Genomic DNA, 16,447 nt, shown 5'->3' with positions numbered 1-16,447 from the left:
TATCTCAACAGCATTTATGGAATTAATAGGATATGCTTGACCAAATTTTGAAAAAACTGTCAATGATTGTTAGGAAATTTTGACTACTAAATTTGAATGTGTCAATATATAGATGTTCTAGGGGAGAGTTTCCGATTGGTGTTGGTTTAAAAACAAGAGAAGTGGGATGCCTTTCATATTTTGATTTTTGGCATAAATCACAAGTGTTAATATAATTTGAAATATCTTTGTCCATATCTGGCCAATAAAAATGCTTTTTTAACGCAGCGAGGTTTTCGTTAATTCCTCTGTGACTTGTTTTAGTTTCATGATAGAATTTAAGTTTTTCTGCTTTTTCTTCTTCGTCTGTTATGTCTGTTAGAAATTTATTTGAAATAATAAGGAAAAATGCATTATTTTTAAAGTTATTTTCCATGAAACGAATAAATGGTATCTCTAGATTTTTATCTTTAAACAATAAACAATATGTTTTGTTGGGTCTTATAATTTCTTTTACTAAACATAAAAATTGTTTTTCTTCAAAATTTTCTTTAGGTATTTGCCAATAGTATCTATTTTTATCAAATATTTTTACATATGTGTTTTTTGGTTGTGTAGTATTACTAGAGGATATTATAATTTGATTTTTATATACATTTATAGCTTTTTCTGTATAAGGTATTTTTAATATAGGATCTTCTAGACTTGTATGAACAGTTTCTAAGTCGTCTGAATCTTTTTTATTTTCTTCTTTGTTAGAAATAACAATATCTTGTAGGATTTTGATTTTTGGACTGGAATTTACTTCAGGTGTTTGTTCAGGTGCTAATGTTTTATTTTCAATATTTTCTGAGACATTATTTGATGTTGGTAATTCTGTATCAATGATTTCATCTATGAATTCTTGTGTTATATCTTGATAAGGATTAATATCTATATTTTCTGATAAAATGTTATCAAAATTAAAAGGAGATCTAGATATAATTTCTTGAGAGTCTAAATTTCTAAGTTGCGTTTCAGTTTCATAACCAATAAACTCGCTAGGGTCTAGGTTCATTAAGACTGAGAGATTATCATCTTCAGTTTCGAGAGGATGAATTTCTACTCGTGAAAGAGCATCTGCATTCGTATTTAATTTACCTTTTTTGTAAATAATATTATAATCATATTCTTCTAATTTTAACTTCCATCTTATTAATTTGGAATTTGGTTCTTTTATTGAGAAAAGCCATTGCAAAGGTTTATGATCACTGACAATATTAAATTTTGTACCATATAAATAGGGTCTGAAATATTTGACAGCATAAACTATGGCTAAAAGTTCTTTTTCGATTGTGCTATAGTGACATTCGGCGGGATTTAGAGTTCTAGATGCGAAAGCAACAGGTAAATCATTACCTATGGGACCTTGGGAGAGAACAGCACCGATTGCAAAATTAGAGGCGTCGGTTGTTACGTTAAAAGATTTTTCGAAATCAGGATATTGCAAAATGGGATCATTCATTAGAATATTTTTACAAAGTTCGAAACTTTCAATAAATTCGGGAGTATGTTTAATTTGGACACCTTTTTTGAGGCAAGAAGTTAAAGGCTTAGTTAATTTAGCGAAGTTTTTAATAAATCGTCGATAATAACCGATAAGTCCTAAGAATGATTTAATTTGTTTTGCTGTTTTTGGAATTGGGAAGTTTTTTATTGCATATATTTTCTTTGGATTTGGTTTAATACCTTGAGGAGTTATAACATGTCCTAAAAATTCTACGTCTTTACAAAAGAATTCAGATTTATCGAGCTGTACTTTTAATCCAGCTTTTCTTAATCGTTTGAATACTTGTTTTATGTTACTAACATGTTCTTGAAGAGAAGTTGAAAATATGATTATATCGTCCATATATACGAAGCATATTTTATTTAATACGTCTTTAAGTACATTATCCATTACCCTTTGGAACGTAGCCGATGCGTTTTTAAGACCAAATGGCATCCGAAGATATTCGTAATGACCATTTTCTACATTAAACGCTGTTTTCAGAATTGAATTTTCATCCATTTCGATTTGTGTAAAACCGGAGGCTAAATCCAATGTAGTGAAATATTGGCATCGTCCTAATTTATCTAATATATCTTGAATTGAAGGTAAAGGATAGCGGTCATCAATTGTTTTTTCATTCAGTTTTCTGTAGTCTACTACAATTCTCCATTTTTGTTTTCCAGAAGCATCTAGCTTCTTTGGAACAATCCAAATTGGGGAACTCCACGGACTTTGAGATGGTCGTATTATTCCATCTTCTAACATTTTACTTATTTGTCTTCTTATTTCTTCTTTATGTACGAAGGGATATCTATAAGTCTTAGAGTATACAGGAATTTCATCACTAGTTTTAATTTTATGTTTTACTTCATTTGTAAATGTTAATTTATTACTAGGATGATGAAATATGTCTCGATATTCTCTAACTAATATCCGAAGTGCTTTCTTTTCCTCTTCGTTTAAGTGTTTTGTTCTAAAATTTTCTTCTATATTATCATTTATTTCTTCTACATTAAAATCATTACTACTTGTGGAAATATTCATAACTTCCTCCATGGAAAAGTAATTATATTTGTTTGTTTCAATATTTTCCACAAAATTGTTTAAAAAATTATCATCTATACTGATTAATTCAGTGTGGAAAGATTTATTGATGAATTCAATTTTGGTCTTTCCGTTGTTTATGTTTATTAAACTAGATGGAATTTTTATTGTTTTATTTTGGTTTTCTATTTCCTGTAAATAAAAATCACCACTAGGCAATGAGGTATAAACTTCTTTTATTATCGTAGATAAAGCGGGAATTTCTATTTTTTGAATATTAAAATTTTTCCTATAGTTCAGCGGTATCATTGCGGTTTTGTTAAAAAGAATTCCACTGTTTATATCTAAATTTAAGTGTAATTTTCGTAAATCTCTTATTCCGATAATTCCATCAAAATAATTATGAAAATCAAATAGTACAAAATCTAGGCAATCTAATAATTTATATTCTTTTAAAAGGGGAATTTTAGCTTTAAATTGTGCTTCTCTTGATCCTGCACAAGTAATTATAGGAGTAGTATGACGAGTAATTTTATCAGGGAAATATTTTTCTGCAACGTAAGGTCTAAGAAGAGATGGGTGACATCCTGTGTCTATTAATAATTTTATTGGAGTTGGAAAATTTATTTGAATGTATGGCAGTGAATTAGGGACTATATTATTTAGATCGATTTGTTTTGCTAATCGTTTGGACTTTGCTGAATACGCTCGGGAAAATTTGATTGATTTTGATCTTGAGATTCGTATTCGTAATTTTTCGAATTTGGAGAATAGGAATGATAATTTTGAGAACAGGAACATGAACATGGATTATTTTCAATTTCATCTTCCGATAGATTATAAAGTTCTTCTATTTGAAAATTAGGAGGAGCCCTTTGTTGGAATTGAAATTTTTGTTTAACGGAAGGCATTCTCGATGTGGTGGACATTGGTTCTGGCTGATATGTATTTTTTGGAGCATTTTTTGGATCGAAAACATGTTTTGGTTTACCGAATACTTGTTCATTAGTAAAGTATTTTTTATGAATTGGTTTTGATTGAATATTTATAGGTTGGCTAGGAAATGTTTGCCTTGAATGACTGGGATGGTTAAAATTAGGATTATGCGAATAAGAATGCATATTTGTATATTGATGATTAAAATTTGAAAAATTAGGTCGATTTTGTTGAAAATGTTTATTTGTACTATTTTGGAAATTTTTAAAATTAGAATTATGATTAAAATTGAAATTTTGGTTCGAATTTGGCATATATTTATGATTTTGAAAATTGGGTTTACTTTTATTAAATTTATTAAAAGGATTTAAAGATTGAATTCTTTGATCATTGTAAAATTGTCTAGATATAATATCTGAAGCTTGAATAAATGTTCTAGGTTCTCTAATTTCTAATATTGTTCTTGTTTTTTCGTCTACATTTGCTAATAAAATGTCGATAGAATTGCTTTCAGTTTGATCCATTAATATTAATTTTCTATCCGCATTTAATTCTGTTTCTGAATTAATCTTAACTTCTATTCTTGATTTAAGTTGGGAAATTTTCGCAACAAAATCAAGAATGTTTTCGTTTCTACCTTTCGTTAATTGTAAAAATTCTTTAGTGAGCGTTTGTCTATCAATTCTATCGCCAAAATTATTTTTTAACGTTTCTCTGACTAGAGGCCAGGTATTTAAATCTGGTCGGCACATAATAAAATTTAAAACATTATCCTGTAACTTTGAACAAATAACATTGAAAGTAAAATCATTTAATGTATTATCTGTGGTTTGTCCGTACGTAAGATAGTATTTGTCGCATCTTTGTACGAAACTTTCCAGTTTCAGAGAATCGCCATTAAATGTAGGTAAAAAGTCTGCAAGAGCTTTAGCTGCTTGAATAGTAGGTGTTTGATTAAGTGCCATTTTGTTTAGATTTACAACTAGATCCTCAATATCAGTTTGCATTAAAAAAATATTCTCTATAATATATATAAAATTTTCTTTTTTATTAAACTTTCAAATACAAATATATTTTAAAATAATCTACTCTGTAGAAAAAGAATTTCAAAATTAGAAATCTCTAACAAGAGTAGGTATATATATAAGAAAGAAAAATATTCTTGTTCGGCAAAAACTTAGTTAAATTCAAAATTCTATACTCAATAAAAAGAATAACCAGTAAAAGGAAAGTAAGACAGGAATATAAAATTTCTCAGTAACTTACTTTGTTATGCTGGTACGTAGATTCTCCAGACAAATGGTGGAAACCAACGATTGATTTTTGCTTTTCTTGGGAATTTTCTAATAATTCGCCTTCAGGAAACTGCTTCAACCTTCAGGAATCCGAATGACTGCGCCAATTAAGTTTATTTTTGTAGACACTTTGTTTTTAAAAACTTTATTTTCAAAATACAATACAAAATAGTTATTTGCCGAAATATAAATACACGCTCTTAATACAATTAACTGAATTATTAATTAATGAATAATCGTTATAAACAAGTGCAGGCCTATTTATATCCTCTCATCGGATGGACTGTGGTCGGCGGATTCCAATGGAATTATTTTGTTTATATTTATATAATTCGGTTCCCTAATAGGAACACGATCAGTAGGAAGACCACGACAACGATGTAATGACAACACTTACTGGGGGCACATAGAAAAACAGACATGTCTACATAAAAAGAAGAAGAAGGAAACCTAACTTTTTAAATCTTTGTATAAACTAAAAATATTTCTTGAGTTTTATGTTCGTGTTTACAAAAAAATTGTCTAGAATTCAATAATTAGTGTGCCCTAAAATTAAAACTATCCGATCTGTTCCTTCAAAAACACCCGTAGTTTTCCATTTCTATAGCCAAACAGGGGGTTAAGAAGAGAGTCAACCCCGAAAACCACTTGCAGCGTAATTTATGAGTTTTTGGAACTGACTACCGCATTGTTTAACTAACAACCCACTATAACGTTTGTCACGGCTATCTACAGATGTATCTCTTTATCTTCAGATGTAAATTTAGTGTTTAGGCCATTTAGCATTTTATTATATATTTTTTACAGGTCAAATATGTCTATTTTTCAACGTTGCACTTATGTCCTGCTGAGAATTTTGTTAACCGTCCACGTGAATTTCCATAAAATGATGAATATCGTATGAAAATATTTTCATGTATTCATTGTATAAACTTACCTTGATGTTTATTATTATGGTTTACCAGAATTCATGTTAAAAATTGTAAACTATATAAAGAAAGGAGAAGGTCTAGATAGGAAAATACAATATAAGAAAAGGTTTCCAAGAAATGAAACATGTAAAAAACTAAAACAAAAAAACTTTTATTAAAGAAGAAGAAAAACCACAAACAGGATGAAAAATAAATAAATAGCTACAGTGTTTTTTTAATAAAGAAGAGTAAATTCTCAGAACTCTCCGTAATCTCCGAGACAAAAAATACATTTTCTTTGATTAATTTTGATACTCCCATGATGTTATTGCAAGTTTCACCATAGCAATTAAGGTACATTGCAGTGCATTTGAGGCCTATTTTTCGGAACTATACATACTTCCAACGTTTTCTCTTGCATCTGCAGAAAATAAATGTCAGAAGTTGGAGGGTGCTGAAGTTTTGGAAGTTTGGATGGGATTCCAAATTTTTCCATGCTGTTTATAGCCTCAATATTCAGGATCACAGTGTTTGCCGAGCCACGACTGAACCTGGTGATAAACTCGGAAGCTGTGGTTACGAGTTGCATGCTGTGTTAAGGGGAAGCGATAATAAGTTAACTATACTTTTTGTCACAATCTTGACGAATCGTTTCTATCTCATGCTGTCCAGAGAATCATCTTTATTTTCACCATATAAGGAGACGAAGAAACGTTCACCAACGACAGTGAGCAAAGATGACTTGACTTTCTCACTGAGAAATAATGCTGTTCCGCTAGCTAACTCAGGATATTTCTGTAATTTGATGAATTTAAGTTTACCAATCTGGCCGTGTTAATGCCTTGAGCAAGACAATAATGTTAATGTCCTCTTCTACGATAGAGAATCATAGGATTGACATACAGCAAGTGCAGAACGAATGATGACTGTATCTGCATCTGATCCAGCCTGGTTAGTACTAAAACCCACCTCTGATGCATCAGTTTTAAGAAGATCTATTAAGATAGTTTTGTTCTTTACATTATTAAGACATTTATCTGGGGAAAATGTTGGTACGTTGCTGTTATTAAACTTAGCACTCCCACGACTTTTTCTGCGATATCAGGGTTTTCACCATCAAATATTATACTTGCAGATATTCCATAGTGTTCTTGTACATACCCAACCCTATTTCTTAAAAATGTTAGTCAAATATGAATTGTGATCCGAAACCCAAACCCAAATATGTGACACAAAACAACCATCGATAACAAAATGACTTCTGAGACTGTTATAAGAGGATCTTTATACCGGTATAAAGGTATTAAGCAAAGATTAATTGGTACCTTTTCTCATACTATCCTCAGCGAATAATGCCAATGGAAAAGGTGCTAATTCGTATGCTAGATATTGTTTGATATCGCCGACTGATTATTTCGAAATGCACATCTATTGAAATAAAAGTACGGAATTGATGACCACATGCGATTTTTCAACTTTAAATGTACTTGTCATAGCACTAAGGGGAAGAACCTTAGATTTGCAATGAAATGACGAGTCGTTGAAAATCAGATCCTATGATGTTACTTATCAATGCTTTTCCTATCTTAATGGCGCCTATTTTTATAGAAATGTTAAGAAACTGATAAACTATATGAATAAAAAATAAATTAAATAATTTTTACTACAAATTTGTTTTATTTTATTAATCTCTTTGGATTTTACAACGTTCCGAAATTGCCGGATTCCTGAATACTTGGAATCTTGGAATAAGGAATGGAAATGCTTTGCGCGCTGTACCTCGTAAACTAGCAACCCTACAGAGTTACTAAACAACAACAAAATTACTGAACATTTATGAAAAAAATTTCTTTGGGCCTTATAATTTTTTTAGGCATTTTACAATAAGATGATGTCAGAGCAATATTATAGAGGGTTTTTCAAAGAACATGTATAATTTCATTAATTTTTTTGAATTTTAAAGTGTTCCGAAGTTGACCGGTATGTTAATTACTCGTAAAAATACGATAAACACTATTATATATTTTTTATTCATATCATTTTAAATCAATTTATCAGTTTCCTAATATACTTATGTTATTATTAATTTAATATCGACCCTTTCTGTCACCACAAAACTTACCCCAACTCGTGCGCTTGGGTAGCACGAAAAAGCAACAATTGACAGAGATAAAGGTTAAAGAGAGCACCGTACCAACATTAAATCAAGATAAATTTCTTGGTAATCAAAAGAACAAAACAAACTTAATAGACCTTTTCAAAACTGCTCTATCGGATGTGAGTTTTAGTGTCGACGAGGCTGAATTTGATGTAGATATAGTCATCACGCTTGTTGCATTCCAATTCTATGATTTTTTGACTGTCGTAGCAGAGGACATTGACATTCTCGTCTTGCTCATAACATTAGGAAGGAACCTGTCAAATGTTGTGTGTCCAAAGTGTCTAATTTTTTTAAACCTGCCCTTTAAGTTTTATATAAAGCGACATCATTGCAGAGAATTTGCTGTTTTTCCATGCTTTTACAGGATGCAATGCGACACAACATAAGCAGCTTACAAGATTGGTAAACTCAAATTCATCAAAATCTTACAAAAAAATTCCTTAGTTAGCTAGCGGAACAGCATTATTTCTCAGTGAGAAAGCCGAGCCATCTTTGTTCAACGACGTTGACGAACGTTTTTTCGTCTGTTTATATGGTGAAAATAGAGATTATTCTGTGACAGCATGAGATATAAACGATTCCCCAAGATAGTGACCAGAAATGCTCTCTTGTTTATTTAACTTATCATCCCTTCTACCAACACAAGATGCAGCTCGTTTCCACAGTCTTAGAGTTTATCATCAGAAAACACTGTGATCCTACAGATTGGGGTTAAAAAAGCACGGGAAAATTTGGATACCAATCAAAACTTTCAAAACTCTAGCACTCCCCGAACTTCTAAAATTAATTTTCTAGAGATGCAAGGGAAACTGTGGAAGTATGTGTGGTTGCCGAAAAGCAGGCCTGAAATGATCTGTAGTATGCCTCAATTGTTCTGGTAAAACCTACAAGTAACAGCATGGAAATATCAAAATTAATCGAGATATGCGAAGAATTCGAAGATGAATTACTCACAATGAAGTCAATTCTGACTGGCGTTGTTGAGTAAACATTTACCTTCAATACTGAATTAGTTCCTAAACAGCAGCCTGGACCATCAAAGACAATGAAAAAACAATAGCTGGACAACAACTTTTTAAATAAATAAATATGCTCAATATTATCTCGCCTGGAAATTGTCCGTTGATTGGTCCTAACGGGGATACTACTTAAAAAAACGCGCCTCCAGACTCCATTTCATAGGTGGTCGGGAAAAAAGGTGACAATAAATTAATATTAACATAGGAATCACCAAAATAATAAATTAAATTAAAAATAAATAAATATATAGTATAGAAAACTAACCCTAATGGTTCGTTTTAATCGTATTCTTACGAGTACTCAAGAACCCGGCCAACTTTGGAATGCTGTAACACCCAGAAAAATTAATGAAATAAATAAAATTTGTATGAAAATTATTCGTTGAAAAACCTCTATAATATTGCTTTTATTTTTTTTATTGTAAAATGACCAGAAAAAAACTTATTAGTGTCTAATAAAATTTTTTGTAGGGTTGTTAGTTTACGAGATACAGCGTAAGCTTATTCTTACTCCCACAATACATCAAAAAAATAAAATTGCATCATCTCAAATATGCAACCCTAACGTAACTTTTCAATGGACTTATTCGGATGAAATGGTGTAAAGTTACATTTATATAGCTGTCTTTCTGGGAGTTGGAACCAGGTGTTTGTTATAAGACCAACTTCTTGACAGAATTCGACGAATCTTTCACCCCTTTCTTTTTTTTTTTTCTTAACTCTATATTGCCAATAATGTAATCTTCTTCTTCTTCTTCGCGCGACTAGGATTACTCCTGTTTGTCTGCTTCTTATTCTGTTTCAGTCGTTGTTGACTGTACATTATCTTTCCACCTTTTTGGCGGCCTTCCAACGGGTCTTCTGCTATACGGCTTGTTGTTTTTACAGATGTTCGCTAATCTATCTGGTCCCATTCGGTTTACATGTTCGTTCCAGTTTTTTTTTCTTGTTTTTATCCACCTGTTAATATTTTGAATTTTGCATTGTTCGCGTATACTTCTGTTGGTTTTTCTGTCTCTTAATGATATGCCCGCTATTGATCTTAATACTTTCATTTCGATATTGTTGATTTGTTGTTTCGTCTTTCTTGTAGCGGTCCTTGTCCTCGCTGCATATGTTAGGATTGGTCTTACTGTTGTCTTGTATACTTTCATTTTGCTTTCCATGGTCAGATATTTGTTTCTCCATATGGTTTCTCGGAGGCAACCACTTACTCTTGCCGCTTTTAATGCTTGCCTTGTGGTCTCTGTTCTTATATCCCTGTCACTAGTGATCTCTACTCCTAGGTAATTGAATTTCATTACTTGTTCTACAATTTTGCCGTCTATTTTTAGTTTGCATCTACGCGGCTCTTTACTGATCACTATACATTTAGTTTTTTCTACTGATATTCTCATATTAAGTTTGTTTGCTGTGATATTGAAGGTGTGGTGCTGCCTTTGTAGGTTATCTTTGTTTTCTTACTTCGTGAATTATTTGATTCATCACCATATTGAATAACAATGGGCTAAGCGAGTCTCCTTGGCGGATTCCTCCTTTTAGTTTTATGCATTATGTTTCCCCTGTTGGCATTATAACTCTGGTCTTGTTGTTCTTGTTAATTTCATTAACTGTCCTTATTATCTGATGGTCTATTTGTTCAGCTTGTAATAATTTTAAGATGTCATTTCACTTCACCCTGTCAAAAGCACTTTTTAAATCTACAAAGCACATGTATGCTGGTTTTCCATATTCAATAGACTTCTCTATTATTTGTCTGATAATAAAAATTGCGTCTATTGTGCTGCGGTGCTTTCGGAAGCCTTGTTGTTCATCTGCCATGTTCGCTTTTTCCTCGATTTTATCTTTTATGACTGCCGTTAACAATTTTAATGTACTATTCATCAGACTAATGCCTCTATAATTTTCAGGATTTCTCGAGTCTCCCTTTTTAAGTATCGGTAGCAGAAGACTTTCCTTCCATTCCGCTGGTACTACTCCAGTATTTATTATATCGACTAATAATTTTAGGAGCCATTTGCGTAGTGTTGTTCCTCTATATTTTAGCAGTTCATTGTTTATCTTATCAGGACCAGGTGCTTTTCTGTTTATTAATTTTTTTATTCGTTCTTGTAGCTCTTCTTTTGATATTAGTACTCTATCGTGAGTTTCGTTAATGATTATTTCTCTGTTCTCTTCTTCTCCTTCTCCATATAATTTCGTGAAATGCTCAGTCCATTGTTCCTCCGTAATGTCATCTATGCGTACAAATTCATTCATTTCTGTTTTTTGTCTCCTTATTATCTTCCACACCTTTTTCTGGAATCCATAGAGGTCGTATTCCATATCTTTGGTAAATTTCTCCCAGTGTTCTTTTTTGATGTTATCTATTTCTTAGTTTACTCTAGTCCTGATTCTCACGTAGTCTTCTCGTGCCTCCGGTGTCTTCACTCCTTTGTATGTTAGGAAAGCTTGTTTCTTTTCATTTGCTAGTGCTTTTACCCTTTCGTCGTACTATGGTGTTTTGTATTATCGTTTATTTCTGTTAACTTTTCTTTTACCTAAAGCTTCTTCCGCTGCTTGTAGGATACATTTTTTAATAAGTTTCCAGGGTTCTTCTATATTCTTTTTAGTCTCTATGTTATGGCTGTTTAGCTTTTCTGTTAGTCTGTTTTTATACAAATTTTGTGTCCCTTCTTCTTCTAAGCTTTCTGTTTAACTTTTTTTCTAATTTTGTATTTCGCTTGCCTTGTGTGGTGATTGCTATATTTATTTTTCCTAGTACCAGGCCATGGTCGGATCCTACATTGGCGGAAGATAGAGTGCGCACATCTATTATATTCTTGGGGTGTATTTGTCTGTTTGTTATAATGTAGTCAATCATAGAGTTACGTCCTCTTGTATCTGACCAGGTGATCTTATGTTGTATTGGGTGGTCAAAGTATGTGTTGTTAATTAGGAGGTTATTCATTAAACAAAGTTCTAGAAGTCTTTCTCCGTTGTCGTTGAGCGTTTCTTCGTTAAATCTTTGTGTAACTCCAGCCACAGGTATGTTGCCTACTCTGGCGTTTAGGTCGCCGAGAATTATTGTTTTACTACCGGCTATTTTGGTGTCCAGTAGATCTTGGAGCTGTCCATAAAAAGCATCTTTGTCTTCCTTGTTTTTGCTGTTATCCGGTGCATATACGGGGATAATGTTAAGTATCGTCTGGTGAAGTTTAAGGCAAACCAGCATCATGTGTTCGTTGATGTATCTTATTTCTTAAATATTGTTACTATATTTATTGTGCATTAAGGCCTACTCCTGCCTGAGCTCGTTTGCTTTTATCTACTCCGCTGTACAGGAATATAAATTTGTTTCTATTGCCACTTCCTTTCCCTTTCTTTTTTGTTTCGTTCAGAGCACATATATCAATTTTATGGAGCTCCAATTCCTGCACAACTTCCTGTTCCCGTTTGTTCCACGATGCGATGTTCCAAGTGCCAATTCGTAGATTATTTGGTCTCTTTGTTCTTTTTCTTGCGTGGTTCCTCATCTGTGTATCCGTCAAATTCCGAGGCTTCTGTTCGGTTCTCGAACATTCTCGATCATTAGTAATGTAATCTGTAGACTATTTTCTAACTTTAGTGTTAAAATCGCCCATAATTATTGTTATTTTGCGTTTCTTTGTTACTTTCTTGTTTTTAGTGCTTCCTCTATTTGATGGTAGAACTTTTCAATTTCTTGTTTATCTTAATCTGCAGTGAGAGCACATACTTGAATACTACATATTTACATTTATTGGTATTTTGTTGCTCCTTCTACCTTATTGAGAATATCTTTTACAGATAAGATGGAATTTCTCATGAGATCTTTGGGAGAAACTTTCTCTGGGATTTATCTGTTGCATCCAAAATTATATATATTTTTTCGAACAATAATCTTCTTCTTCTACTTGTTCTCCATCTTGCATCTACGTCGTATATCTGTACTTCTAGCTCTGTCCCATAATGTCTTACCATCAATTTTTCTAAGTGTTTTCATCTCTGCTGTTTCTAACATCTTTTTTGTCCTCTCTGTGTCAGGTCTTGTTTTTGCCACGTTTGTCATTATTGGGCTGATGATTGTTTTGTAAATTCTGCCTTTTATTTCTTTCCCGACATTTTTATTTCTCCGTATTGTCTCATTCAGGCAGCCTGCGGCTCTGTTTGCTCTATTCACTTGATCTTCCACTTCAGTTTCGAGCTTTCCGTAGCTAGATAATGTGATGCCTAGATATTTAAACTCCATCACTTGTTTTATTATCTGACCTTCCAGGCTCCAATTTACATCTCAGTAAATTTGCTGTTGTAACCACGCATTTTGTCTGTTTTGGGGAAACTAACTTCACGTACGTTATAAATCATCTTCTCTTTCAGATAGTAGTATTACGTCGTCTGCATAGCAGATTATTTTAAGTTGTTTTTCTCCCGTTTGGTATCCTTTTTTAGGTTGAACTATAAAAGGCTCCGGAAATCTCCCTGTCTTATACCATTGCCAGCTTCAATAGGGTCGATTAGTTCTTCTTCTACTTTTACTTTTATTGTGTTGTTTTGGTAGATATTTTCGATCGTTCTGATTATTCCTAGAGGAATCTCTCTTGCGTACAGTAAGTGGATAACGTCTTTTAATTTAACCCGGTCAAATGCCTTCTTAAAGTTCACAAAACATAGATATGCTGGTTTGTTGTATTCTAATGATTTCTTTTGCACTTGCCTCATTATAAATATAGCATCGGTGCATGATCTTCCCGACCTCAAACGTTGTTGTTCTTCTGCTGGTGTTATAATTTTATTCAGCTAATTTTTTATCAGCTTGGTTGTTAATTTTAGTGTTATGTTGGATAAATTAATTCCTCTGTAATTTTCCAGGTCCTATTTGTCCCATTTTTGAAGAAAGGAACAAAACAGAATTCCTCCATTCTTAAGGAATTCTGTTTTGTTATATTATTTTTTGGATTAGTTTTAATAGTTGTTTGGTCAGATCTGGTCCTTCGTTCGGTATTCTGTCCTCTCCTGGTGATTTTCTACTTTTTAATTTCCTTAATGCTTTCTTTACCTCTTCCTCCTCAATATTTATTTCTTCGTTGGTCGTCACCTCTGATGTTGGTGGTTCATTATCGTCACCTTTAGCAAAAAGCTATCGAAAGTAGTCTGCCCATGTTTCCTTCTGAATGTGCTTCATTTTTATTAGTACGTTCATCACTTTTGTTTGCCCTCTGATCATTCTCCATATTTCTTTTTATGTTCCGTATAAGTCGTGTTTCATCTGTTTTGAGAAGCTCTGCCAGTGTTCCCTTTTTATTTGTCTAACTAAAGTATTCGTTTCATTTCTGATTCGTTTATAGTGATTGTATGCCTGTTGTGTTTGTTGTGTTCTGTATTGAAAACAGGCTTTCTTCTTTTCTTCGCATTTTGTCTTCACTTCCTCTCTAAACCATGGTGTTTTCTTTTTTGATATGTTAGTGTTCGTTACTTTCCCCTCTTCAAGTGATTCTGTTGCTGAGTTAATTATGTTATTTTTGAGTTTTTTCCAGCTTTCCTCGATATTATCGTTTTCTAATATTTTTTCCCAGCGATCTTCTCTGATATTCTTTTCTTGTATAAGTATTTCGTGGATTCCGTAGTATTTAGTCCTTCGACTTTGATTTTTGTTTGTGTTGGCGCCGCTCTCTTGGGTGGGAAGTATTTCAGGATGATTCTTATTTTACATAATACTAGGCTATGGTCGCTACCTACATCTGCTAAGTTGAGGTATCTTACGTCGATAATTTTTGATGGATGTATATGTATATCTCTGTTAGTTATAACCTAATCTAATGTAATGTAATGTTTATTTACGAACTTGCCATTTTTTTTACAAATCCACTTAAATTTAGCTTAAACTATTAAAGCACAATGTGATTACATAAAAAGGTATTTTCGATTTTATTCTTAATAGTATTTAGTGATCAATGAAAAAAATCATTACTATTAAATTTGTTTGCATTTCTACACATTCTCTGTAAGGGTTTATTTACAGTATAAGTTCGATTATGAAATTCTAAATAAAATAAGTCTTGTTATCCGGTGTCTCTACAGGGAGTACGGAAGTAAACCTTTTCCAAAAGAACACTACCATCAATGCCTCCTCGTATTAATTTATATATAATTGCTACATCTAGCAATAATAATTCGCCTTTCTTCAAGAGTAGGCAATTTAAGTAAATATTGCAAAACAATGTATTCGATTTCATTTACAGGTATTCTCAATTTAAAAGTAATAAACTTGTGCTGTACCCTTTCTAATAGATCTTTGTAGCATTTATAATGAGGAGACCTAATATTGCTACCATATTCCAAAACCGATCTAATAAGGGAATAATAAATATTTTTGAGACAATAAATATTATCAAATTCAGAAAGGCTACATTTCATGAAACCTAAAAGTTTCATGAATCTATTAGAAATATAAGAAAAGTGGTCCCCGAAGCTTACTGTAGGGTCAAAAATTACCACAAGATCCTTAAATGTTGTGAATACCTTTAAAATATTCAGTCCAGTATGGTATTCAAATGAAATCGGATGTTTGTATCTAAAAAGTCGCATTACCTTACATTTATTTATGTTTAAATTCAAAGCAGTTAAGTTACACCAATCCAATAATCTACTTAAATCGTCGTATAATAAACTACAGTCATTGGAATTTTTTATGACTCTATAAATTTTTAGATCATCAGCATAGAGAAGAATATTACTATGATGAAAACAGTTTTTTATATCATTTACAAAACAATTAAAAAGCAGAGGAGATAAATGTCCACCCTGTGGAACACCAGAAGTTACATTGATAGTAGATAACAAAAATTGGTTAATTTTGACAACTTAAGTTCTATTTATGAGACAACTCTCCATCCAGCCTAATAATCTTTTATGTAAACCAGCATTATAAAGTTAGGACAGTATGATTAACTCTATCGAATGCCTTCAAAAAGTGGGTGTAAATAACATCAACCTGGTCGTGGTCATACCCTTCAAGATCATCCAACAAAAATTCTTATAAAACTAAAAGATTGGTAGTAGTAGAACGTCCTGGAATAAAACCATATTGGTCGGGCAAAGTAGGATTCAATAATGGACCAAGTTTTGCAGCTACAATCCCTTCAAAAAATTTAGCGCAAACTGAAACTTTAGATATAGCTCGGTAGTTTTCAATATTTTCTCTATTACCACCTTTATTGACTGTGGTAATATAACTTCTCTTCCATATCTCTGGAAAGATACCTCAGAATAAATCTACAATTAAATATGAACAAAGGGGATATATTATCAGGTTCACAACTTACTTTTAGATCAATCTTAGATATAAATTCAAATACATCTAATACACTAATATCACAAATTTCAACACAACAACAAGACTATGATCAGAGTTTACAGCTGGATAATCTGTATTACTAGTAACATAGATTGAATTAAAAGAATTACCAAACAAATTTGCTGTATTTTGGGAATTATCAGCAGTTATATTCCCATATTTCATTGTGTTTGGCAACTCAAAACATTTTCTTTTATTATTTACATAATTCCAAAAA

Source organism: Diabrotica undecimpunctata, chromosome 7 (genome assembly GCF_040954645.1).
Source record: "Diabrotica undecimpunctata isolate CICGRU chromosome 7, icDiaUnde3, whole genome shotgun sequence".
In the NCBI taxonomy this organism is placed as follows: Eukaryota; Metazoa; Arthropoda; class Insecta; order Coleoptera; family Chrysomelidae; genus Diabrotica; species Diabrotica undecimpunctata.
Note: the sequence above shows the minus strand (reverse complement) of the source record.